This window comes from Caretta caretta, chromosome 4, assembly GCF_965140235.1.
Source record: "Caretta caretta isolate rCarCar2 chromosome 4, rCarCar1.hap1, whole genome shotgun sequence".
Classification (NCBI taxonomy): Eukaryota; Metazoa; Chordata; order Testudines; family Cheloniidae; genus Caretta; species Caretta caretta.
The window spans coordinates 119,507,803-119,533,821 of NC_134209.1; the positions used below are offsets into that span (position 1 = coordinate 119,507,803).

The window sequence follows — 26,019 nt, forward strand, 5'->3', positions numbered from 1 at the left end:
CTTTTGGGGAGCTTTCATATTTGCGTATTATAGTTTGACAGCTTGCTGCAGTTTTGTGTTACATAAATGCAAAGTAAACTCTTGATTGTAGCTTATTTAAACTGCATAGTATTCTTTTGTATGTATGTCTAAGAATACATAGCAAAATGTGAGGTATTTTATTTTTTATATACATTTTGGTTAGGCTCAGCAAGTATGGTTTCAGAAGGTTTGCTCTTTTACCGGATGATTTGATAACTGGATTTCACTGTGTTTGATTCTTTCTGTTATTTCAGTCATGTATGTAACAAAGTATTCAAATAATATGTAAACATCTATCTAAGGAAAAAGATTAGGGCTGTCAAGCGATTAAAAAAATTAATCTCGATTAATTGCGTGATTAAAAAAATTATCTTGATTAATTGCGTGATTAAACAAGAATAAAATACCATTTATTTAAATATTTGTGGATGTTTTCTATATTTGCAAATATATTGATTTCAATTACAACACAGAATACAAAGTGTTTTTATTACAAATACTTGCACGGTAAAAAACAAAAGAAATAGTATTTTTCAATTCACCTCATACAAGTACTGTAGTGCAATCTCTTTATCATGAAAGTTGAACTTACAAATGTAGAATTATGTACAAAAAATAACTGCATTCAAAAATAAAACAATGTAAAACTGTAGAGCCTACAAGTCCACTCAGTCCTACGTCAGCCAATCACTCAGACAAACAAGTTTGGTTACAATTTTGCAGGAGATAATGCTTCCAGTTCCCTGTTTACAGGGTCACCTGAAAGTGAGAACAGGCATTCACATGGCACTGTTGTAGCTGGCGTTGCAAGATATTTACAAGGCCAATATTTAAAGATTCATACAGTAATTCCTCATTTAAAGTTGTCCCAGTTAACGTTGTTTCATTATTACGTTGCTGATCAATTAGGGACCATGCTCGTTTAAAGTTGTGCAATGCTCCCTTATAACGGTTCTTTGGCAGCTGCCTGCTTTGTCCACTGGTTGCAGGAAGAGCAGCCCGTTGCAGCTGGCTGGTGGGGGCTTGGAACCAGGGTGGACTGGCAGCCCCTCCATTAGCTCTCCATTCCCCTAAGTTCCCAGCAGGCTATCAATTGCCGGCAGTTCAGCTGTCCCTCCCCCCCACTGCCATGTGCTGCTCCTGCCCTCTGCCTTGGAGCTGCTCCCCGAGCCTCCTGCTTGCTGAGGGGCGCTAATGTCAGGGTGTCCCCCTCCCTCCTGCATCCCGCTTCCCCATCTTCCATAAAGCAGGTGGGACACACAACAGGGCTCAGGATGGAGGGAGCTTCCTGGCAGCAGCTGTCTCCGCTTGCTGATTAACTTAAAAAGGCAGTGTACATAAGAGTGGGGTCAGCGTACTTAAAGGAGCAATGCGTATCTCTCTCTCACACACACGGTGTGTGTCTCTGCCATGCTGTCTCCCCTCCCTCCATTTGTGCTGCCTTGTAGAGTGTGAGGCTACCTTAACAACGAGTTAACCTTTGAGGGCTCAGCCAATTGCTAGTTCATCATTTAGCACTAAGGTATCCCCTGGGAAATATCCCACCCTCTGACTTCACGACCTCAACCAAGCTTCACAATTATCATCGCTGTGTACCAGTATTAAATTGTTTGTTTAAAACTTATACTCTGTGAGTGTATATAGGTTCCAGGGAAATTATTTATATATTGTGTATGTATATATATACATACACAATATAGTCTTTTGTCTGGTGAAAATAATTTCCCTGGAACCTAACCCCCCCCCCATTTACATTAATTCTTATGGGGAAATTGGATTCACTTAACATCATTTCGATTAAAGTCGCATTTTTCAGGAACATAACTACAACGTTAAGTGAGGAGTTACTGTATGTCCCTTCATCTTCAACCATCATTCCACAGGACGTGCAGCCATGCTGATGACAGGTTCTGCTCGATAATGATCCAAAGCAGAGCGGACCGATGCATGTTCATTTTCATCATCTGAGTCAGATGCCATCAGTGGAAGGCTGATTTTCTTTTTTGCTGGTTTGGGTTCTGTAGTTTCCACATCAGAGTGTTGCTCTTTTAAGACTTCTGAAAGCATGCTCCACACCTCGTCCCTCTCAGAGTTTTGGACAGCATGTCAGAGTCTTAAACCTTGGGTCGAGTGCTGTAGCTCTTTTTAGAAATCTCACATTGGTACCTTCTTTGTGTTTTGTCAAATCTTCTGTGAAAGTGTTCTTAAAACGAAAGTTCTGGGTCATCATCTCAGACTGCTAGAACACGAATATATGGTAGAATGCAGGTAAAACAGAATAGGAGACATACAATTCTCCTCCAAGGAATTCAGTTACAAATCTAATTAACGCATTCTTTTTTTTACGAGCATCATCAGAATGGAAGCATGCTGGACCACCTCTGGAATGGTGGCCGAAGCATGAAGGGGCATATGAATATTTAGCATACCTGGCATGTAAATACCTTGCAATGCTGGCTACAAAAGTTCCATACGAACACCTGTTCTCACTTTCAGGTGACATTGCAATTAAGAAGCAGGCAGAAGTATCTCCCATATATGTCTTCGCGATTGGCTGAACAAGAAGTAGGACTGAGTGGACTTGTAGGCTCTAAAGTTTTACATTGTTTTGTGTTTGAGTGCAGTTATGGAACCAAAAAAATCTACGTTTGTAAGTTACACTTTCACGATAAAGAGATTGCACTACAGTACTTGTATGAGGTGAATTGAAAAATACTATTTCTTTTGTTTGCCATTTTTACAGTGCAAATATTTGTAATAAAAATAACATAAAGTGAGCATTGTACACTTTGTATTCTGTCTCGAAATAGAAATCAATATATTTGAAAATGTAGAAAAGCATCCAAAATATTTAATAAATTTCAATTGGTATTCTATTGTTTAACAGTGCGATTAATCACAATTAATTTTTTGAGTTAATCATGTGAGTTAACTGTGATTGACAACCCTAGAAAAAATGGCTATATCAAGCTCACAATATTAAAATGCTCAGTTAGGAATGGAGCCTTATAGAGCATGCAGCTGTAACCCATAGGGCTAGCTTGCCTTTATTGTATTCACTGCCTTGCTTTTATTATATTATATTCAGCAGTAATGTAAGGAACCTACAGGCCTGTATCCTGTAAAACATTGGCTTCAACACTTAGCATAAGGCTTGAGGCCTATGAACTTTGGCACAGATAAATGACCTAACAGTCATGCCTAACCTTAGGGGAACTGGAAATAGAGTGTAAGGGGGAATTCTGTCCATAATGACATGAGCTAACACCAGCTTGTTGGATGTTTTTTCCAACACAAGAGTGCCACGGCAATGCATTGACATATATGATGATAAGCTGAGATCATTAATATACTAACCTATAGAAGAAGAACACTTCACTTCAACATTAATAGGGTCAGGCAATACAAATAAGGAAGAGGGGAGAAACCCCTACTGAATATGCATGGACATAGTCGTGTCAGTATAACATATTATGAAAGTTGCATCCCAGCCTGTGGGCAGTGGGAGAGAAAGATATAGCCCTTGGGAGGTACCAGAATGATGGTGTCCTTGGGCAACCTCTCTGTGCTGGGAATAACACAGTGAAGGCAGGGAACAGTGAGCTTGGATGTACCCCAGTCAGAACGCGGAGAGGTGCAGGTCTCCACCCAAGCGAGGCAACAGCTGGGGAGCTGGAAGCCTGAGAGTGGGTGCCTTTGCTAGACCTCTGAGAGGAAATACAGCTGCAGTTTCCCTGAACTGTGACACTGAGTTCTTTGGAAAATCTGGTCGGAAGTATCACTATGCAAACTGTTGGGTGCTGGAACACTTTGGAAATTGGCTCTTACTTAGTGGTGCTCTCAACAGTTGTCTCACTTAGGAGACATATTGCACAAGTTGAAGTCTCTGTTTATTCATTAAAATAGGCTTTTTAAAATAAAAGCTCCTTGTTAGACTGGAATAAGTTTATGGAAAATTTTATCTGAGTTAATGACTGGATGGTCTAATGTGATGTATTCACATTACAATGTCTTTGCACCACTGGTTTATGTAAGTTATACCCAAAACTGCCCATTGTCCTCTATTATACAATCCCACTAAGCATCTTTCCTACAAGTTGATCCCGTAATACTGTACAAAATAAAGTATTGTGTTATATGACCTCTTTACAATCTGGCTTACTGATTTATTTAGATGTTATGAGTTGAAAAATGATAAAGCTAAAATCATTGGTATCAAATAGCTAGTGTGGACATTTTGGGGTTGGGTCTCAGTCTCAAAGCAAATAATGTATTTACTTTATCTTTGACTTCAATTTCCTCTTCTGAATTTCAGGCCTCAGGTTTACACTTGTGCATTTCCATTTATAAACAAAATCTCACCACTTGAAGTAATCATATCTATTCCATCTATGGAGCCCTAAACACTTACTAGAAAAAATAATAGCCTCTTAGGGCCTTTTGTACCAAACCTATTCAATCTCAATCTAATAATCATAAACTGCAGATAGAATTGCTGCCTGAAGGATTTCCCTGACTAGTTTTCACTTTATCTTCCTGGTATGAAAGCTGGGAGAAGGCAAAGAAAGAGGATCTCTAACTATTGCCCTTCAAGCCACTACATCTCTTGCTTTCTTCCATGCTTGATCGGTGATGATGGAGGCAGTGATTCCTCTCTCTAACCCACAGGATTCAGTGATCATCATGCCCAATCTTAAGAGGTGCTGCGCACCCTCTTTCCTCCTGTCAATGGGAACACAGCATTCAGCTTCTTAGTCTGAGGCAGCAGTAGTCTGACTCTAAATTGCATATTTAGTGAGGTTATTGACATAAGAACAGCCATAGTGGATCAGACCAATGGTCCATCTAGCCCAGTATCCCATCTTCCAACAGTCGCCAATGCAAGATGCTTCAGATGCAAGATGCTTTTTGAATCTTATTATAGTCTAGCTTTCACAACATCCTCCAACACAGTTCCACATGATGACTGTGCATTGTGCAAAGAAATACTGCCTTTTGTTTTTAAAGCTACTGCTTATTAATTTCATTTGGTGACTCCTAGTTCTTGTGTTATGAGAAGGAGTAAATAACACTTCCTTATTAACTTTCTCCAGACCAGTCATGATTTTATAGACCTCTATCATATCCCCCACTCAGTCATCTCTTTTCTAAGCCCACAAGTCCCAGTTTTATTAGTCTGTCCTCATTTGGAAGCTGTTCCATACCCCGAATCATTTTTTTGCCATTTCCTGTACCATTTCCAATTCCAATATATCTTTTCGAGATAGGGCAACCAGATCTGCACACAGTATTCAAGATGAGGGCACACCATGGATTTATATAGAGGCAATATGATATTTTCTGTTTTATTATCTATCCCTTTCTTAATGATTCCCAACATTCTGTTAGCTTTTTTGACTGCTACTACACATTGAGTGGATGTTTTCAGAGAACTATCCATAATGACTCCAAAATCTTTCTTGAATGGTAACAGCTAATATAGACCCCATCATTTTACGTGAATAGATTGGGATTATGTTTTCTAATGTGCATTACTTTGCATTCATCAACATTGAATTTCATCTGCCGTTTTGTTGCCTGGTCACCCAATTTTGTGAGATTCCTTTGTAACTCTTTGCAGTCTCCTTTGGGCTTAACTATCTTGAGTAATTTTGTATCATCTGCAAATTTTGAAACCTTGCTGTTTACCCCTTTTTCCAGATCATTTATGATGTTGAGTAGGACTGGTCCGAGTACAGACCCCTGGGGGACACCACAATTTACCTCTCACCATTCTGAAAACTGACCATTTATCCTACCCTTTGTCTCCTATCTTTTTAACCAGTTGATCCATGAGAGAACCTTCCCTCTTATCCCATGATAGCTTACTTTGCTTAAGAGCCTTTGGTGAAGGTCCTTGTCAAAGGCTTTCAGAAAATCTAAGTATACTATATCCAGTGGATCACCCTTGTCCACATGCTTGTTGATCCCCTAAAAGAATTCTAGTAGATTGGTAAGGCATGATTTTCCTTTACTAAACCATGTTAATTCTTCCCCAACAATCATGTTCATCTATGCATCTGATAAATCTGTTCTTTATTGAAGTTTCAACCAGTTTGCCTGGTACTGAAGTTAAGCTTACTGGCCTGTAACCCTCTGGAGCCTTTTTTAAAAATTGGTCTCACATTCACTATCCTAAAATCATCTGGTATGGAAGCTGTTAGTACATACCGCAGTTAGTATTTCTGCCATTTCACATTTGAATTCCTTCAGAACTCCTGGGTGAAGACCATCTGGTCCTGGGGACTTACTGTTGAAGTTATCAGTTTGTTCCAAAACCTCCTTTAATGACATCTCAATCTGGGACAGTTCCTCAGATTTGTCACCTAAAAAGAACGGCTCAGGTTTGGGAATCCCCCTCACATCCTCAGCCATGAAGACCGATGCAAGAATTCATTTAGTTTCTCTGCAATGGCTTTATCTTCTTTGAGTGCTCTTTTAGCATCTCGATCATCCAGTGGCCCCACTGGTTGTTTAGCCAGCTTCCTGCTTCTGAGGGGTTTTTTTCGTTTGTTTGTTTGTTTTTAAAAATTCTGTTACTTTTTTGAGTCTTTGGCTAGCTGTTCTTCAAATTCTTTTTTGTCCTTTCTAATTATATTTTTACACTTCATTTGCCAGAGTTTATGCTCCTTTCTATTTTCCTCAATAGAATTTAACTTCTACCTTTTAAAGGATGCCTTTTTGCCTCTAACTGCGTCTTTTACTTTGGTTAGCCACAGTGGCACTTTTTTTTGGTCCTCTTGCTACGTTTTTTAATTTGGGGTATACATTTAAATTGAGCCTCTATTATGATGTCTTTTTTTAAAAAAAAGGCTTCCATGCAGCTTGCAGAAATTTCATTTTTGGCACTATACCTTTTAATTTCTGTGTAAGTAACTTCCTCATTTTTGTCTAGTTCCCCTTTCTGAAATTAAATACTACTGTGGTGGGCTGCAATGTTGTGTCTCCCGCAGGGATTTTTATTGGATTTTGATGAATTTTATTATATTATGGTCACTATTACCAAGCAGTTCAGCTATATTCACCTCTTGGACCAGATCCTGTGCTCCACTTAGGACTAAATCAAGAATTGCCTTTCCTCTTGTAGGTTCCAGGACTAGCTATCCAAGAAGCAGTCATTTAAGGTGTCAAGAAACTTTTATCTCTGCATCCTGTCCTGAGGTGACATGTACCCAGTCAATATGGGGATACTTAAAATCCCCCATTATTACTGAGTTTTTTATTTTTATAGTCTCTCTCATCTCCCTGAGCATTTCACAGTCACTATCACTTTCCTGGTCGGTAGTATATCCCTACTGCTATATTCTTATTATTCAAGCACGGAATTACTATCCATACAGATTCTCTAATATATTTAAGATTTTCATTTCATTTGACTCTACACTTTCTTTCACATGTAGTGCCACTCCTCCACCAGCATGACCTATTCTGTCCTTCCAATATATTTTGTATGCTGTTATTACTGTGTACCATTGATTATCCTCATTCTATCAGGTTTCCGTGATGCCTATTATATTAATATCCTCCTTTAATACGAGGACTCAAGTTCACCCATCTTAGTATTTAGACTTCTGGCATTTGTATATAAGCACTTAAAAATGTCACTTTTTAGCTGTCTGCCATTATGTGATCTAGTTGAATAGGACTCCCTTTCATTTCTGTTTCTCATCAGATCCTACCCATATTTTATCATCTTCCATCTTCTCCTCCTTACTAGGATATAGAGAATCTCCATTAATAAATCCTCTTCTAAGGGATGTCTCTGTCCAAACCATGTGGTCCTCCTGTAAAAACACAGGACAAATGACTTACACAGTTTTTAGGTAATGAATTATAGGTATCACTGGTCAGCATGGATTTCCAGTTACTCCCATTTGCAGTTTAAAAAAAGAGTTTTGTTTAATGCAAGAGAAAACAAGTCACGACTATATTGTCTGAAAAAAGGGGGGAAAGTGGGGAAAGAATAATCTCTAGGACATTCTTGAGTAATATTGAATAGGCAAATGTGCTATTATTTTGTCTTTGCTTTTCCTCCCCTTACCACTTATTCATGTTAATAATAGGATTCTGCAGAGTAAAAACAGGTAGGATGTCTGCATTTTGTCCATGGGAAATGAGAGATTAGCCTCAGCCCTTACATCTCCCTTCCTCTTTGTTTCCCACTTCCTTTAGTACATTCTTTATCCCTACTCAGTTAACTAAATGTTTCAATCTCTTCTTATAAGTTCTCTCTTCAGTATTCTAAAAGCTCCTTGATCCACCTTTCACAGTGCGTTTCTTCTAGCTTTGATGTGTCAGTTCTACATTCCAAGCATCTATAACAGTCTAGTTTTTAGTATATTAAATGGGTCAGAACAAGCAGCTGTTAACTTTCTCTTTTTTTTGTGAGACTAGTAATACAAGTGAATTGAACAAGTAAGTCCATTCCAGACTTGTCAGAGGGACTGAAATACATACAAAAGTTTATTCTCAGATAACAATGTGGCTTTTTCAAATGAATGTAAATTACTTGCAGCTTCTCAACTTAGCAGCTATGGCTTTAATAGCTGCATAATGGCCTGTAGCCATAACACCTCTAGCTGTAAAAGCAATGAGGAGTCCTTGTGGAACCTTAAAGACTAACAAATTTATTTGGGCATAAGCTTTCGTGGGCTATAACCCACTTCATCAGATGCATGGAGTGGAAAATACAGTAAGCATGTATAAATATACAGTACATGAAAGTTGGGAGTTGCCTTACCAAGTGGGGGGTCAGTGCTAATGAGGCAAATTCAATTAGGGTGGATGTGGCCCATTCCCAACAGTTGACAAGAAGGGAAAAATACTTCCAACAGAGGGAAAAATACTTTTTGTAGTGACCCAGCCACTCCCAGTCTTTATTCAGGCCTAATTTGATGGTGTCCAGTTTGCAAATTAATTCCAGTTCTGCAGTTTCTTGTTGAAGTCTGTTTTTGAAGTTTTTTTGTTGAAGAATGGCCACTTTTAAGTCTATTATTGAGTGTCCAGGGAGATTGAAGTGCTCTCCTACTGGTTTTTGAACGTTACAATTCTTGATGTCTGATTTGTGTCCATTTATTCTTTTGCATAGAGACTGTCCGGTTTGGCCAATGTACATGGTGGAGGGGCATTGCTGGCACATCTACCAATGTGATATATGCCATCATGTACCAGCAATTAGTCCATACACAAGCATGGTGTAGGCTGGGCACCGCATTGGTGGAGGAGTAATTTTCTGCATGAAACCTAAAATTGAGCCTCTAACCACGTGTGATCATCCAAGTTCCTGTTTCACTGTACGCAAGAGCAGGATGCAGTTTGTTAGAGCCAGTGTTCTGTTCACAGTTATGAACTCCAGTGGCCATTGAGGCTGGAATGACGCTCCTACCCTCCTTTAAAAACCCTGTGAATTTTTTAAATACTTTTCCTGATTGCCCAGTTTGGTGAGCACACCAACAGCTCTCCGCTGTTGGGTTCTACGGCCCAACTGACTGCCGGCTACATGTTCCAGACTTGCTCCTGTCTTGCTGGATCTCCTGAGTAGGGAGAAGAGGCTGTGCAGGAACAGATGAGAAGCAACTGTGGAAACCTGGACATCTACGAGCAGATTGCCTGGGGGATGAAGGAGTACAACAGGGATCAGTGCCTTGTGGAAGAGAAGGAACTGCAGCAGGCATATCAGAAGGCCAAGCAGGCCAACAGTAAATTTGGTGTGAAGCTGCAGAATGCTGCTTTTACAGTGAGATGCTTGGCAGAGACTGCACCACCACCCCACTGATCACCATGGCTACCTGACTTGGGAGCCCTTGGCACAAACAGCAAGCAGGAGGACATGGATGGGGAACATGTAATCAGGAGGTCCAGCTAAGCCATGGGCCAGGACCTGTTTGAGACTCCATCGCAATCCAGTCAGTCCCAGCTGAACACAGGCAAGCCCATTGCAGGGGAAGGAACCTTGGGTAGGAGTGTGAATGCATTTCTCATTGCAATATTTAAATATACTGATGGCGCCCAACCCCGTTGCCATATGACACAGGTATCGATTTTTCATTAATTTACTTGTACTAGAAGAGATAGCTGTACAACAAACAGAGGTTGAGTTATCTGCTTTCATTTCCTTGTAGAATTATGTGGGGGGCATGTGAAGAATTTTGTTTAATTCCTTAGGAATGTCCCTTGAATTCTCCTGAGAACTCTCGATAACTTTCATGGAGGTACCCTGCAGTCCTTTCCCAAAGGTTTCTAGGGATAGAAGACTTATTCCTTCCTTGTGGTAGGACACTTTCCCATGCCACTTCACAAAAACTCTGGCAGGCACCATTGCAGTTAACAGGTTAGCTGCATAGAGGTCTGGGCAGCTTCAGGACAACCGCAAGAGCTGTTCTCTCTGTGCCTCTGTCTCCCTCAGGATTGATATGTCAACTAAAATCACCACTACTTATGATAACAGTGTACTCGGTGTCATTGCCCTGTACTCGTATTGGTTCATGCAACCAAACCAAACATTTCCCTTCATTTCCCCCCAATACTCCTACTAAGCCATACTCGCTATGGCTGGGACTGGAGAGCCGTGTTGAGCTTTGGAGCCCCTGTGTATAAGTATCAATAAGCATGTCTTGTTTAAAACTGAAGGAGAGAGAAAGGGAAGGGAGTTCTGAAACTTAACTAATGCTTTTTGTTGTGATTATAATGACACAGATACCTCTGTTTCATCTGTAGCTGCTACCCTTGCAGCCTTGACAGGTCCCTTCTCCGCACGTGCAGAATGCCTGAGCTAGATGAGAAAGAGGAGGACTAGGGATGACATCCTTGCAGGATCTCACTGAACCGTGCCGCCTTAGACTGTCAACAGAGGGCCTGGAGGGTGAATATTTCAGACTGTATGGTGAAAGTCCCAGCAGAAAAGAGAGATGCAATAGAATATAGTAGAGCTTCTCTGGCAGCAAATACAGCTGTGGCAGACTCCTGTGTACCTACAGGTTCAAGCCCAGATGACCCTCCCTTTGCTCTCAGTGGAGAGCTCCATTTTAGTACCTCTCTACACCTCACACCCAACAGCCCACATGGCATAAGGGGCTGCATCCCAACCCCTACCACTCCAAACTGGGACAGTAAGGACAACCAAAGCTTCACATATACTGACTTGTGAGAGCCATGGTTGCTGTATGTGTAGCCAAAATGGACATGAATGTTCTTTCCCCTTAAGTTCTGGTCCTTTAATTTATTTCAGAAGTTTGTATTGTATTTGTTTTTTAATTGCACATAGTTCCTGTGCACTTGTTTTGGGACACAATCAAATCTATTTGTTGAGAAATGATTTATCTTTATTACTTCACAACATATGCTACAGAATGCATAGTGCTGCTGAAAGCTCCCTCTGCTTGTTACTGTGCAGGGCAACAGAACTCGTGGGACAAACACAGTGACATGAACAGTGTGATCATTATAAAGATACAGTATGCACTGCAAAATGAATAGATGCACTAACGGAGTTATTGTCATAAATGTACACCAAGCACCACACAATTCCTAACACCTCCAAAACTTCAGTGCCAGGTGGTCCATCACACCACATTACTGTGTCTGGCTCTTTCAAAGCCTCTCTCAGCTGCTTAGCTCCATGTTGAGCTCGGTTAATAGCCCCTGTGTCTGGCTGTTCAAACTCAGCAGACAGCTGTTCCACCTCCACCCTGGCAGCAACTTTTTCCTCTTTGCCTCATAGCTATTATAGTTGCCTGTTGTATCCTGCATAGCTATTGGCTTATTTTTGCCACTGAGATCCAATCTTATAAGTAAACAACGCCTGTGTCCCTTCTGTCTACCAAAAGTGTATTCAGCTGTCATTCTGCACCTGCTGAGCCAGTAATTGAATCTTTCCTTGGTGCTGTTGAGGCGGCTGGTGTACAGCTTCATGAGCCATAGAAGTAAGAGGTGATCTGGGTCCCCCAGGATCATCACTGGCATTTCAACATCACCAATGGTAATCTGCCGGTTGGGAAAATATCCCTGCTTGCAGCTTTCAGAGCTGTCTTGTCTACTGAAAGATGCAAGCATCATGCATCTTCCCTGACCAGCAACACTGATGACCATGAAACATCTCTGATGAGCCATAGGAAAATAGCCACAGAGTAAATCAACAGAAAGGGCCAGGTGGGCTTGTGCTAAAATAGGGATGTGTGTGCCATCTATCACCTCACTGCAGTTTAGGAACCCCATTGCTACAAATCCATCCACTCTGTCCTGCACATTGCCAAGAGTCCCAGTCATGAGTAGCAGGAGACTATTGGTGACCCTGCGTACTTGTATGACAGTGGTCCTCACTGTGGATTTTCCAGCTCCCAAATGATTTTGCACTGACTGGCAGCAATCTGGTACAGCAAGCTTCCACAATGTGCTCACCACTTGCTTCTTGACTGTCAGTGCAGCTCTGTTTTTACAGAGGATCATGTGTCCTGTGTTTGCAATGATCATGACAATAGTCCAGAGTTGTGTAAGCTCCATGCTTCTGTCAGAGATGGCAGACAGTAACAAGTCTCTCACAGTTGTGAGATTTTAAAAAAGGCATGAAAATTATGAGCTAAGGATGGCATTATGGTATGGAGAAAGCTGCATGAAGAGAATACTAAGATTTTTTTAAAAATACACTACAGAGAGCAAATTTATAAAGTGTTTGGCTTTAGACAATGAAAATATAGTGTAAACTGAAAATTCAAACAACTGAAGTGATACACCTGAGTAATACACATTTATATATTTACAAATGTATATCCCTGTTTAATTGTGATGTGTGAATTTGTTTGACATCTCAACATGGGGACAAATTCTCTTTCCTCTCCTGGTCCTTATATGCCTCTAAGACTGGGTATAGCAGCCAAAGTTCGAGTTGGAACAAGTCCTGTTATGGGGGACATGTCAGACATAGGAAGTGGCAGCTTGGTGGAGTTTCTATAGTGCATACTGCTGTGGAGATTCTGGGCTGCTCCAGATTGCGGAGTGGTTCACAGGCAGTGCTTGGGAGGCTGCTGTAAACTAGAATCACTCCCCCACACCCAGCTACTCATGCTAGGAGCCATTTATGCCCTTTGAACAGCCCAGAATATTGAGGGTATGTAATGGTGTCCGGAGTGCAATCCAAACCTGTAAGACGTTGTCACCACTTGCCCTGCAACCCTAAGTGCTTCACAACCTTCTGCTGTTGTAACTCCCAAGCTGGAGATGACCCCCACCGCACTCCCAATTCTGAATTTCCCCAAAACCGTGTTACTTCTCCTGGACAATTCAGAGAAGTAATATGTTTTGTTTCTCTAAAAACATCCAAACACATCACAACTTATTAACTGGGATAAATACACCCTTCCATTTAAACACAACACTGAGCTGGTTTATAATAAGAATAAAATAAATTTATTATCAATAGGACATAGGTTAAGTGATGCCAAGTAAACGGAATAAAATAAGAAAGGGTTACAAGTGAAAACATGCACCTGAAAGTCTAAAGCTTAATCCAGCAAGGTACAATCTCTGTGTAAGCAGGTTTCTCACCTATATTCAGTTCCCAGAGACTTCAACCCCACCTGCCCTTGGTTGAAGGTCCCATCTTTCCCAGCTTGCACAAGTTCTGGCCTCTTTTGTCTGTCTAGTGACGGATGCCAAAGATGGCTTCTGTCCTTGCTTCAAGAGGTAGGATGAACTCATCATGCTATTTTTCCCTGTTTTTCCCTTCCTGTAGGCTTCATAGAATCATAGACTTTAAGGTCGAAAAGGACCATTATGATCGTCTAGTCTGACCTCCTGCACAATTCAGGCCACAGAATCTCACCCACCCACTGCTGTAACAAACCCCTAACCTACGCCTGAGCTATTGAAGTCCTCAAATCATGGTTTAAAGACTTCAAGGTGCAGAGAATCCTCCAGCAAGTGACCCGTGCTCCACGCTGCAGAGGATGGCGAAAAGCCCCCAGGGCCTCTGCCAGTCTGCCCTGGAGGAAAATTTCTTCCTGACCCCAAATATGGCAATCAGCTAAACCCTGAGCATGTGGACAAGACTCACTAGCCAGACACCAAGGAAAGAATTCTCTGTAGTAACTCAGATCCCACTCCATCTAACATCCCATCACAGGCCATTGGGCATATCTACCGATAATAGTCAAAGATCAATTAATTGCCAAAATTAGGCTATCCCATCAAACCACCCCCTCCATAAACTTATCAAGCTTAGTCTTGAAGCCAGATGTCTTTTGCCCCCACTGCTCCCCTTTGAAGACTGTTCCAGAACCTCACTCCTCTGATGGTTAGAAACCTTCATCTAATTTCAAGTCTAAACTTCCTAATGGCCAGTTTATATCCATTTGTTCTTGTGTCCACATCGGTACTGAGCTTAAATAATTCCTCTCCCTCCCTGGTATTTATACCTCTGTTATATTTATAGATAGCAATCATATCTCCCCTCAGCCTTCTTTTGGTTAGGCTAAACAAGCCAAGCTCTTTGAGTCTCCTTTCATAAAACAGGTTTTCCATTCCTCGGATCATCCTAGTAGCCCTTCTCTGTACCTGTTCCAGTTTGAATTCATCTTTCTTAAACATGGGAGACCAGGACTGCACACACTATTCCAGATGAGGTCTCACCAGTGCCTTGTATAACTGTACTAACACTTCCTTATCTCTACTGGAAATACCTCGCCTGATACACCCCAAGACCACATTAGCTTTTTTCACGGCCATATAACATTGGTGGCTCCTAGTCATCCTGTGATCAACCAATACTCTGAGGTCCTTCTCCCCCTCTGTTACTTCCAAGTGATGCATCCCCAGTTTATAGCAAAAATTATTCTTCTTAATCCCTAAATTCATGATCTTGCACTTTTCACTATTAAATTTCATCCTATTACTATTACTCCATTTTACAAGGTCATCCAGATCTTCCTGTATGATATCCCGGTCCTTCTCTGTATTGGCAATACCTCCCCAATACCTCCATCTGTATGTCTGTGGATCTTCCACTGTTTTGATATCACTATGCTTAATTTACTGAGTCAGGTAAATCTGGAAGGGAACCTATTTCTCCCTGTTTGGCCACAGACTTTGAAACATATCCATATTTCCTCATATCATTGTGAATTATATGTATTAACACTAAATTAATCACCAGTGTGTCATGAGCTTTCAGAAAAGACCTCACTCTATACACTTTGTATACTACATTACTGTATTATAAATCAGTTGATTCAATTGGTATCGCTTGAGGTTCAAGCCCTTTGTGTTCATAGCCCAGAAAACCTTTGCTGTGTATTCTTTGAAAGGTAAAACCCAGACCAACCATCTGTCTCTTGCTGGGTGTAGATGCCATCCTGTCTTCTCCTGCACTTGCTAGTGTGAGGTTTGCTTCCACCCCTTGTTAGCTTGATGGTAACACACTATGTAAATATATTCTCATTGTTTTTCAGGGTGCTTTAGAAATAATTCCCAGGTGGGGAAAATATTCCTTTGTCTAGTACAGACTAGTTTACCAGCTCCGCAAGGCATGCCCTGGTTTAAACTCAGTGTAGTCATAACTCTAGCATATATTCGTAACTCTTAATATCCATCACATACATACATCCCAAAAGAGTATTAATGATCAGTGAGTTATTCATTTTCAAATGATACCTCATGAGGCATATTTTGTACAAAGCATATAGCATTTATATAATACAATAGCATGTAGGGTCTGAACACAGGGGTGCTAACTGTAACAGGATGCAAGTTGGTTTTAAGCAAAGGTGTCTTTACAGTTTAAGATAGATTAGACAATTAATGGGGATGTGGTCAGCAGCAGATGTTCAGAGCAGGTCAGCTTCCTACTCAAAGATATGATTTTATGTATTACTGCATTCTCTGTAGGCAAATCCTTCCTTCCCTCTGTGACTGGATGGAGGGGGACCTGCACACAGGATCCATAATCCCTCTGTACCACTGAGTGCCCCAGCTTCAAAGAGGCAGATCTCGGAAGTGATGCCATTGGATACCCAACTACATGGGTCTCATGGCTCTTACTCCATGTGGGGATCGTGCAAAAGTTGTGGACACCAGTATAGCCCTGAGTCTGGAACAGCAGCTGCAATGTAGCCCTTGGGAAGATTTGATCTTCTTTACAAAACCTCCTGTACTGAGCCTGAATGGTTGGCCCTTATTGGGTAATATACACTTTGCTTTCTCCACATTGCTTTTTTTCCTGAACTATCCTTCATTTATCACTTCCAGGAAAGTATTTTCATGACTTGTGAGAGGTCAGGAAGCTTTGGAAATAAATAAATGGAAACAGACCCATGATTAATAACTTATCTTTGTCTACCTTCATCTGTAGCATGTACTGCACATATTAAAGGTGCTACACAATCAATAAATAATAATGTGAACGGTTCTCACAGAAAGCTGCTTTGAACAAAGATAAATACTAATTAGCAAGAAAGCACAGTGGAGATTTACTGACTCAGACTCGCAGTAAGTCTGTTAGGAGAAACTTTTGGAATGGAATCCTGGTTCCACTGAAGTCCAGAGCCAATGGGGCCAGGATTTTACCCTCTGTTCTCTTAGCCAGCACAAATTTGCACATTCTAAAAATCAGTCTTCTTCAATTGCACTCCGTTATATAACTGTTCCCATTTACTCTTCCAAATGTCAAATACATTTTAAAAAATCTTTTTGTTCTTAATGTTTATATGCTCCAGGTGTGACTCAGTGTTGGGGTACATGGCTCAAGTGTTAGACCAGAGGTGGGCAAACTACGGCTAAAGGGACACATCTGGCCCACGGAACCATCCTGCCCAGCCCTTGAGCTCCCAGCCGGGTTGGCTAGCCCCCGGCCCCTCCCCTGTTGTCCCCCCTCCCCTGCAGCCTCAGCACGCCACGCCACCAGCAGTCTGGCCCGTCAGTCCTGCCTGGCAGTGTGGGCGGTGTGGCTGGCTCCGGCCAGGCAGCATGACTGCAAGCTCCTGCTACTCTGAGCAGCATGGTAAGGGGGCGGGGAGCGGGGAGGTTGGATAAGGGGCAGGGAGTCCTGGGGGCAGTCAGGGGACAGGGAGCAGGGGGCGGTTGGATAGGCATCGGAGTCCCGGGGGTCTGTCTGGGGGCGGAGGTGTGGATAGGGGTTAGGGCAGTCAGGGGAAAGGGAGTGAGCGGGGGGGGGAGGGTTGGATAGGGGGTGAGGTCCTGGGGAGCAGTTAGGGGTGGGGGTGTGGATAGGGGTCGGGGCAGTCAGAGGACAGGGAGCAGGGGGAGGTCGGATGGGGTGGGGTACCGGGGGTGGTGGTCAGGGGCAGGGGTCCCAGCAGGGGACAAGGAGCGGGGGGGTTGGATGGGTCAGGGGTTATGAGGGGGGTGTAAAGTGGGAGGGGGTGGATAGGGGGCAGAGGCCAGGCTGTTTGGGAAGGCACAGCCTTCCCTAGCTGGCCCTCCATACAGTTTCGCAATGCCGATGTGGCTCTCAGGCCAAAAAGTTTGCCCATCCTTGTGTTAGACCCATAGGATCTCAACTTTTCTTGCTGTGAAAAATAAGACACTCCCATTAGCTCAAGCATTTATTTTTAACTTACGTGGCTGGAAAGAAAAAAGGTCTACGGCTCAGTTGTACGCTTAACAAAAAACTGAGACTTGTATTAATGGAAACAAAAAAAATCAAAATACATTTCTAATAAAAATGCACTTTTATCGGGTATCAACAATGGTGTCAGTACATCTTGGTCTGCACTAATTATCAGGGCCTGTCCAGGTGATGCTGCTAAACCTGCAGCCACAAAGGGCCTCCATGTCATATGGGCCCCAGCTCACTGTAGGCAGGTTGTGATGTTAATAAGATGGTTTTTTGTTGGCTCCATTGTCATCTGATGAAGAACACAAGTTGCTTAGTTCTGACTGACTGCGCTGTGGAGATAACTTGAGTGTCTTATTAGTGAAAAACACACAAATCACTTCTGGACATATTCCCCCCTCTCCCCTCCGTCCTTCCCTGGTTTGAGATAGGGGAAGGGTAAGATAAAGCTGCTCTCTGAACTGCGCACCCTCTGGAGAAAGGCCTAGTTGAATGACTTTGCAAGGGGCCAGTTTTGTTAAACTAGCCCTCTCCATTCTATTTGAAATGGTTCAGAAAGTGCATGCTTGAAATCTGAATCCGTAGTAGTTCATATGTCTTAGAATTATTCTTTCAGGTTGTTTGCAAACTCATGCAGACATCCTCTTTTTTGAGATCCATGCAGTTCCAAAGCCATGAACATTATCCCCACACCAAGTTCTGAAATCGGTGGATGTGATGGCTAAGAATCTATATGAATTGGGTTTCCCTGCACATTTTACCCTGCTTTGGGATTTCTCATTGGAAGGACTGATCAGTTTGTCAGTTAAAATGATCTTGCACAGATCCGGACAAATCTTAAAAACTGTAATACTTATGCTGCAAGGGCCTGTTGTATGGTGCATAGTTTTCCACCTGTGTTGTCTTCAGTGGGAAATGAGGGTTTTCAACATTTTACAGGATCAAGCCATGTGAGGTTTTTGTGGGGAAGTTTCATACAACATAAAATACTTTTTATAGTGTACTATGTATACATTTTTCATAACTGGATGGAAAAGCTCTGTGTTATGGTTCTTCATCTTAGAATGTGCTGTTCCAAACTCCTATTAATGTTTGGAAATATAGTGGGTGGTCTAAAAGAATCCATTGGTGAGTGGAACTGGCCACCACCAGGCATGCTCCAAGGCAGGACCTTTAGGGGAGTTGTTTTCAGCCTCATCTGTGCCTCATTTAACTAGCTCCCAAGTGATATGATTTAGAGGCCAGGTGGTGATAGTGTGGTCAGATTACAAGGTACAAGGAAAAGGCTGGGGGTGAAGTATAGAGGTTAGGGCAGTCTGCTGCTGAGAGGGTAAGTAGAGTGGAAATGACTCTCCAGAACCCTCAGGTAAAAAGGCCTAGGAAGAGAGACCCGCATGAGTCTGCTGGGGGAGGGAAATCCTCGGTGAGAGACTTTTTGGGAGGCAAGAGCCTGCTGGGGAGAAGCCTCAATTTAAAGGTCTGTAAAAAACTGTTAGGTATAGCCCTAGAAGAAGGGCTGTGGGGAGACTCTGCACCAGTGGTGGAAGTGTAACATGGACAGATGACGGTTGTCAGCGGGTGGGATTGAATCTGGGACCTCTGGAACTTAGTGCATGAGCCTTTACCACATGAGCTAACTGCTAACTGGCTGTTAGTTAAGGCTGTAGAGCAGACTCAGTCTGTGTGTGTGTCTCTCTCTCTCGCCTCCCCACTAGATGGGACAGAACACCACACCCAGAAGGTGTGTGGGTTACAGAAGAATGCTTTAAGCCCAAAGATAGGGCTAAAAGACTTTCAAATGCAACACTTAAAGCAGGGCTACAAAGTATCCTGCACCCAGGGTGGCAACCTGGCAGGGGAAAGACTTGCTTAGAGAAACTTTTTTTTTTTAATGTTAATTTAGGAAGGAGAGAGTTAATGTGAAAGAACCTGTGGTGGCAGCTTGATCGATGGGGAAGGAGACAAACTGAGGCAGTTTGCCCCTTGCTACAGGGAGTTGTTCAGCCAAAAGAGCAAAGTGTTTCTCTAATATACTCAGAGTGTGTGATTATTTTAAGCTATATTGCCAATTTTACAGTTCACATTTACTTTGGAAGTCAAGAAGCTAATCTGTGTTGAGCTATCACCATCTAGTGGTGTAACCTCTAGAAAATGAGTATGATAAAGAAACTACTGTTTTTCTTTCAGTTTTCTGAAAGAGACCAGGTGGATGAGTTAATATCTTTTACTGGACCAGCTTCTGTCGGTGGAAGAGACTATCTTTTGAGCTTCACAGAGCTCCTCTTCCAGGTCTGGGAAAAGTACCGAGTGACACTCTGAAGAAAAAATTGGTTTTTTTTCTGGACTGGTAGTGTACACTTTATTGACTGGCATAGGCAGATCAATTCAATCAGTGTTGTCTTCAAAGAGCTTGTTATTGCTGTTAACTGTGCTTTTGAATAAGGCTATCCAACTACTATGTTTTACAGAGTTAATGGAACTTTCCCTGTGAAAATAAAATTAGATTATTGGTTCTGTCTAACAAAAAGATGCTGTGTATAGTGGGGGGAAAAATGTTTCTGGGGGAAAAAAGTGAACACTTCTTAGTTGTAGTTTTTAAAATATGGTAAAATTAATCATATAGCTGGGATGACATTAAATTTTAAAGAATAAGTTGTACAGAAGGCATGTTGCTGTTCTCAGAATGGACCCAAAGAAAGCAGTGGAGGGTAGGAGTTCATATTTAGAAGGGAAGCCTGCTAAACAAAGATAATAGTGTCAGAGCTGCTTTACCAGGGAATCACAAAAGGAAACAAAGGTCTTGTCTATACACTGCCAGGAAAGTGAGCTAGAGGGGTTTGATTTGTAACGTGCTATTGTGTGGTGTGCTCTAACTGCCCCATATCGACCCTGCTGGCATGCTCTAAAAGGTACCTAGTTCCCCTTAACGACTGTTAACATGAATTAGGTACCTTTTAGAGCATGCCAGCAGGGTCGATATGGGGCAGTTAGAGCACAACACGTTCCAACTCTTTGCAAATCAAGCCTCTTCTAGTGCACTTTGGTGTTCAGAGTTCTAGACTGTCAGTCAAAGCCTGAGCTGGCCTCTACTGTCAAGAGTAGAAACCAGGAAATAGCTTTAAGTTATATATCCCTATGTTGTCAGAGTACTGGCCAATAGAATGAGTTGCATCCAGAAGAAAAGACTGCTAGTGCAGGATTGCTGATTACTTATTTGTTCATAAAAATTTCTCAAAAATAGAATGGGGCAAAAAAGCAATTGGGTGGATTTTTTTTTTTAAATTTCCCCTTAAAATAAAAATTCCCTTTAAAAGATTTTGCTTTTTGTTGGGGTTGTGGGGAGAGAAGGGTAAGGAATGAAAACAAAATCCAAACAATTTTCAGTTTGGTAGTGGTTTTTTTTAATCTTTGTTTCTATTTGTTAATCAAAAATATAGTGAACTCTGGCCAAAAAGAAACATTGAAAAACTATTTTTGTGGCATGTTTGTCAAAATATTTTCATCTAATCTCTGTAAAATCATCAAGTTGTACGTAAGGCAAATGTGTAACTATGTGATCTCTCTCTCTCTCTCTCTCTCAATCTTCATCCTCCCTCTCACTTTCCTGTTGTCTGTTACACTCACTGCTTGTGTCTTGTTGTAAGTTAGAATCTAAACTTTTGAGAAGTGGGATCATGTGTCAATGTAGCACCTAGCCTGATGCGGCTCTGAACCTCTCAGGAGTTTTGGCTGTTATCATGATATAAATAATAGTGCAACAAACAAAATATTAGCACAACATGCTCAGCACATTCTACATCACTGCACAAGTAAGCTTTCACATTTTACACTAGTGAAACTCCATAGTGGTCTTCGGACAAAGTTCATTGTAGTTATATCATGTTCAGGCTGGATGAACATGGAAAGATCTACATCCTAGAGGGAAGAACCTAGGGTGGTGGCAGCAGGAAGCAAAATGGCACCCTGGGCGATTTTGCATTTTGGTGCCCCTGGCCCCCGTGGGCATTACTTACACACACACCATTGCCCCTGGCCCCCATGGGATCCCCAGGCTCCCCACCAGCCACTGCACTGTGCCCCCTTTGCCCCTAATGCCTGCTCCCCCTCTTGCACTCCTAATCCCTAAACCCCCTTCACTCCCAACCTCTGCACCCCTTCACTCCTACCCCGTACACCTCCCTCCTGAGCCCCTACCCTGTGCACCTCCTGCGCCCCTAACCCCTGTACTATACATGCCTCCTCACCCCAACCCCTGCCCTCCTCCTGCACTCCAGCGCCTGCCCCCTTCTGGGCCCCTAACTGCTGTACTGTGCCCCCTTCACTCCTAACCCCTGCACGGTGCCCCCTTTGCTCGTAACCCTTGCATCCGCCTCCTGCACCCACATGGGGAAACTGACCTGGATGCACAAAGCAGGTGGCATTGCTGCTCACACCCCCACTGGACTGCTGCTCCTTCGCCTCACGCAGCCCTAGGGGGTGGGGGGGGGGGAAGCAAGGAGTGATGTCAGGACTCCCTGCATCCAGGTCACTTTCCCTGAGGGCTGTGTAAGGGGAGGACAGGAGAGCAGCAGCTCTTGATGCCTCAGTGCAGCCCTGGTGGGGAAGTGACCTGGATGCAGGGAGCCCTGGTGTGTGTCTTGGGGGGGACTGTGTGAAGGAGAGAGAGTGTGTAGAGGGGAGTGTGTGACGGTGTGTGTTGTGTTGAGGGGAGTGCGTGTGTGCCTGATGGAGTGAGTGCTGTCTGTTTAAGAAAGGACTCGGGGTCAGGAGCCTGAACTAGGCTTGTCAGACACAAGCAGCTGCCAGCAGCTCCAGACCCAGAGAGGCAGCAGCACACGCCGATTCCCCCTGTGCCGTCAGCCCAGCTTAGTGGAAATCGGGTACACAGGTTGGGGGGAGGGGGACCCCCTGCCATAAGCCCGCTCACCCCGCAGAGCAGACGGGAGGATGCTCCCAGTCCGGAGGGGCCAGGGACGAATGGAGGGTGCGGGGGTGGAGGGGTCGGGAGGACAGGAACAGCAGCAGCTGCGCATGTGGAGCAGGGCGGAGGAGGGGCATCCCTGTTCCTGAGGAGTCACCTGGCTCCGACGGCCGGTCGTCCAACTGCCTCCTGCAGCCCGGGTCTCTCCCCCTCCCACACGCCGCTGCTCGCCTGCCTGCCCTGCCGCCGCGGCAGCCGGTCAGGTGGGAATCCAAACCCGGTGCGCGGCCCTGGGCGGGGGCCCATGCAGCCCACCCCAACAGCCGGGCCTGAACAGGATGTAGATGGAAGTACACCCCTGGAGACACCAGACTGCAAGCTACTCTCTCCCACAGCCATGTGGCCTAGGAGGAAGTAGTGCAGGAGCAGAGCATGACCCTTGGAGCAAAGGACTCGTCCTGGCAGGGCCCAAATAGTGCGTGCACACCAATGGTGATAACATCTTAAAATGTGGACTTCTAATGACTAGTTGTCTTTTCCAACCTCTTCCTGCCTTCTCCTTTAGCTTTTGCTCCCCCTGCCAACATCACTGTGTCAGCCTTCTAAACTTCATTCGATGCCTTTATATACCTTTTTCCTTTCTATTGCCTTAAGCTTATTAACTTCCCACTAACTCTGCCAATTTAAATAGATGATGATACCCAAAGAACATAGCTAACCAGAAACTCGCCTGTCATCTCCTCAATCTTTGACTTGTGTTTATATCCTCTTCTCCCACCATTCATCTGTTTGTGTGGCAAACCCTTTTGGGTAGGGACTGGACTGTTCATAGATCACCAATTATATAAGGCGCAGATCGTTAAAAGATTTTCTGTGTAGAACACTGGCAGAAAGAGAATGTTCTATGACTGAGCTATTGCCAAGGAGGAGAGAAATACTATGCTGGTGCTGTTACTTCACCAGAAACAGCTGAAATTGTCAAGGCTACAATAGGTTTCCCACCTGGGGAGATGGTGAAGGTGATTAGGGAAGCATGGCATCCCAGCACCTCCCTGTAGTGATGTGACTTGGGTTCAACTACAGGTAAGCTGCAAGGCACTCATCAGGCCATAACGTGCGGATGCCTAATCCAACAGAGGGTTGCACTGACAATTTTCCAGAAGCTTGGAACTTGCACCTAGTTTGCATAAAATTGAGCAGATCACAGCTATTCCTAGCACGACCAGGGAGGTCTCACCTGCAGAGATTATAGGTCCCAACACGGAGTCTACCATCTATTGTGCCAATTATATACTTCTTGGGGAGGCCCTAAGTATGCATTGAAAGGACTTGAGTTTATAGGACACTCTTCTCGTTATGTATGACTATAACAACATCCTGATGCTCTAATTAGTAATTTCATTATTTTAATGAATTTAAGTTGTAGTTTTGGAACCTTAAACGTATTAGTAGCCAAACTTTCCAGAAGCAGATGTGACCAGTAGCTGCATTTAGCTTTGGAAACAGAATACAAATGTAGGTCAGCGTATGACAAACGAAAGCCCTTCAGGTGGCCGCCAGTAGCACTGTGTACCATCTGGTAAATTATATATTTCTATTTGAAGCTGTTATAATTTCATCTGATGTCTCAAGTGAAAATTTGTCTGTAGGGATAATTGTCTGGCCTACTGCTTCTATTTCTGACATTTATTACTTCTAGTTATTATGTGACTTTCCCCAGACACGCTGACCTATGCAGTTTCTGCAAGGTCTGTCTACACAAGACTGCTATTGCGTGATAAATATTCTAGCAGGTCAGACGTCAACCTATCAAGTTAGTTAGGACAAAGCTACCCACTGCATGGCTAAAATGGCTTGGTCTTCTCCAGTGTCATTGCTTTTTAGTGTCATTGAGGTTTTATGATAAAACAGAACAACTCAATTGTCTTGGCACTCTAAGGTAGCAAAGGTTTTTTCAGCTCTGGATTAAATAAATTTAAGCCTGTGTATTGATTCTATGTGAGCCCAGAGGTTCACCCACACAGAGTGGCTTCCAGGAGCAATGACTTAGTTTCCCCTAGACCATGTATTCTAATAGTTTTTGCATAAAATGGGGTATGTCAATATCAAATTATGAACTCCATTTTATGCTGAACCCAAGTCTCTGCTTTCCTGAGGGCAGCTTATTGTATTACATGCTAGAGAGTGCTCTGCCCAGGGAAGGTGCTTGACACCTCCTGTAAGGATTATCATTGAGAAGCCATCAATACTGAGAAGCCATCAATAGGGCCAATGACTTTGAATGCTTCTCAAATGCAGGCCCACACCATGGAACAATGTTTTTTCTACACAGGGCTCTGTAGATGAGGCAAGCATGACTGGTGGAGGAGGCTGGAGTATCCCAGTGGAACATATGGCAAAGAGACAGACTCAACTTAAAACCACAATGCGCTCTGAGCAGTGGGGAGCAACCATTGCCACAACAAGTTATTGAAGGACAGAGTGGGCAGGATGGACTCTGCCAGCCTGAAATACATACAAACTCAATGCAGACAAGTGCAAAGAACAACGCTTAGGAAGGAAAAAATCAACTGTATAACTACAAAATGGGGAATAACTGGCTAAGTGGTTGTACTGTTGAAAAGGATTTGGGGGTGATAGTAGATCTTCAATTGAATATGAGTCAGTGTGATGCAGCTGAAAAAAAAGGCTAATATTATTCTGGGATGTATGGGCTGAAGTATTTTATGTAAGACTTGGGAAATGCTTGGTAATAGCAACCATAATGTAATTAAATGTAACATCCTTGTAGGGGGAGAAATGCCCAAGAAATGCAACACAGTAGCACTTAGCTTCAAAAAGGGGAGCTAGACAAAAACGAGAGAGCTAGTTTAATGGAACAGTTACAAGGGTGAAATGCCTTCAAACTGTATGGAGACTATTTCAAAACACCATAAAGAGGCTCAGACTAAATGTATATCCCAATTTTTTTTTAAAAAAGTAAGAGGACCAACAAAATACTACCATGGTAAAACAGCATAGTAAAAAAAGAGGCAAAGTCAAATCCAGGTGAGGAAAATAAAAAAGCATGAACTCTGGCAAATCAAGCATAAAAGTATAATTAGGCAGACCAAAAAATGAATTTATTTGGGCATAAGCTTTCGTGGGCTAAAACCCACTTCATCAGGTGCATGCAGTAGGAAGATATATATACACAGAGAACATGAAAAAATGGGTGTTGCCATACCAACTGTAACGAGACCAATTAATTAAGGTGGGCTATTATCAGCAAGAGAAAAAAATCCTTTTGTAGTGATAATCAGGATGGCCCATTTCAAACAGTTGACAAGAAGGTGTGAGTAACAGTAGGGGGGAAATATTAGCATGGAGAAATAGTTTTTACTTTGTAATGACCCATCCACTCCCAGTCTTTATTCAAGCCTAATTTAATGGTGTTAAATAGTTAACACATATTTCAAAGGACCATTCAAGGTGA

The 26,019-nt window shown here is 42.8% G+C and overlaps 1 protein-coding gene across 2 annotated transcripts in view; it reads left to right on the plus strand.

Moving 5' to 3' along the window:
- The window catches only part of KCNIP4 (potassium voltage-gated channel interacting protein 4), an 864,390-nt gene that overhangs the window by 65,021 nt on the left and 773,350 nt on the right, over positions 1-26,019 (plus strand). The gene's annotated exons all lie outside the window — the stretch shown is intronic.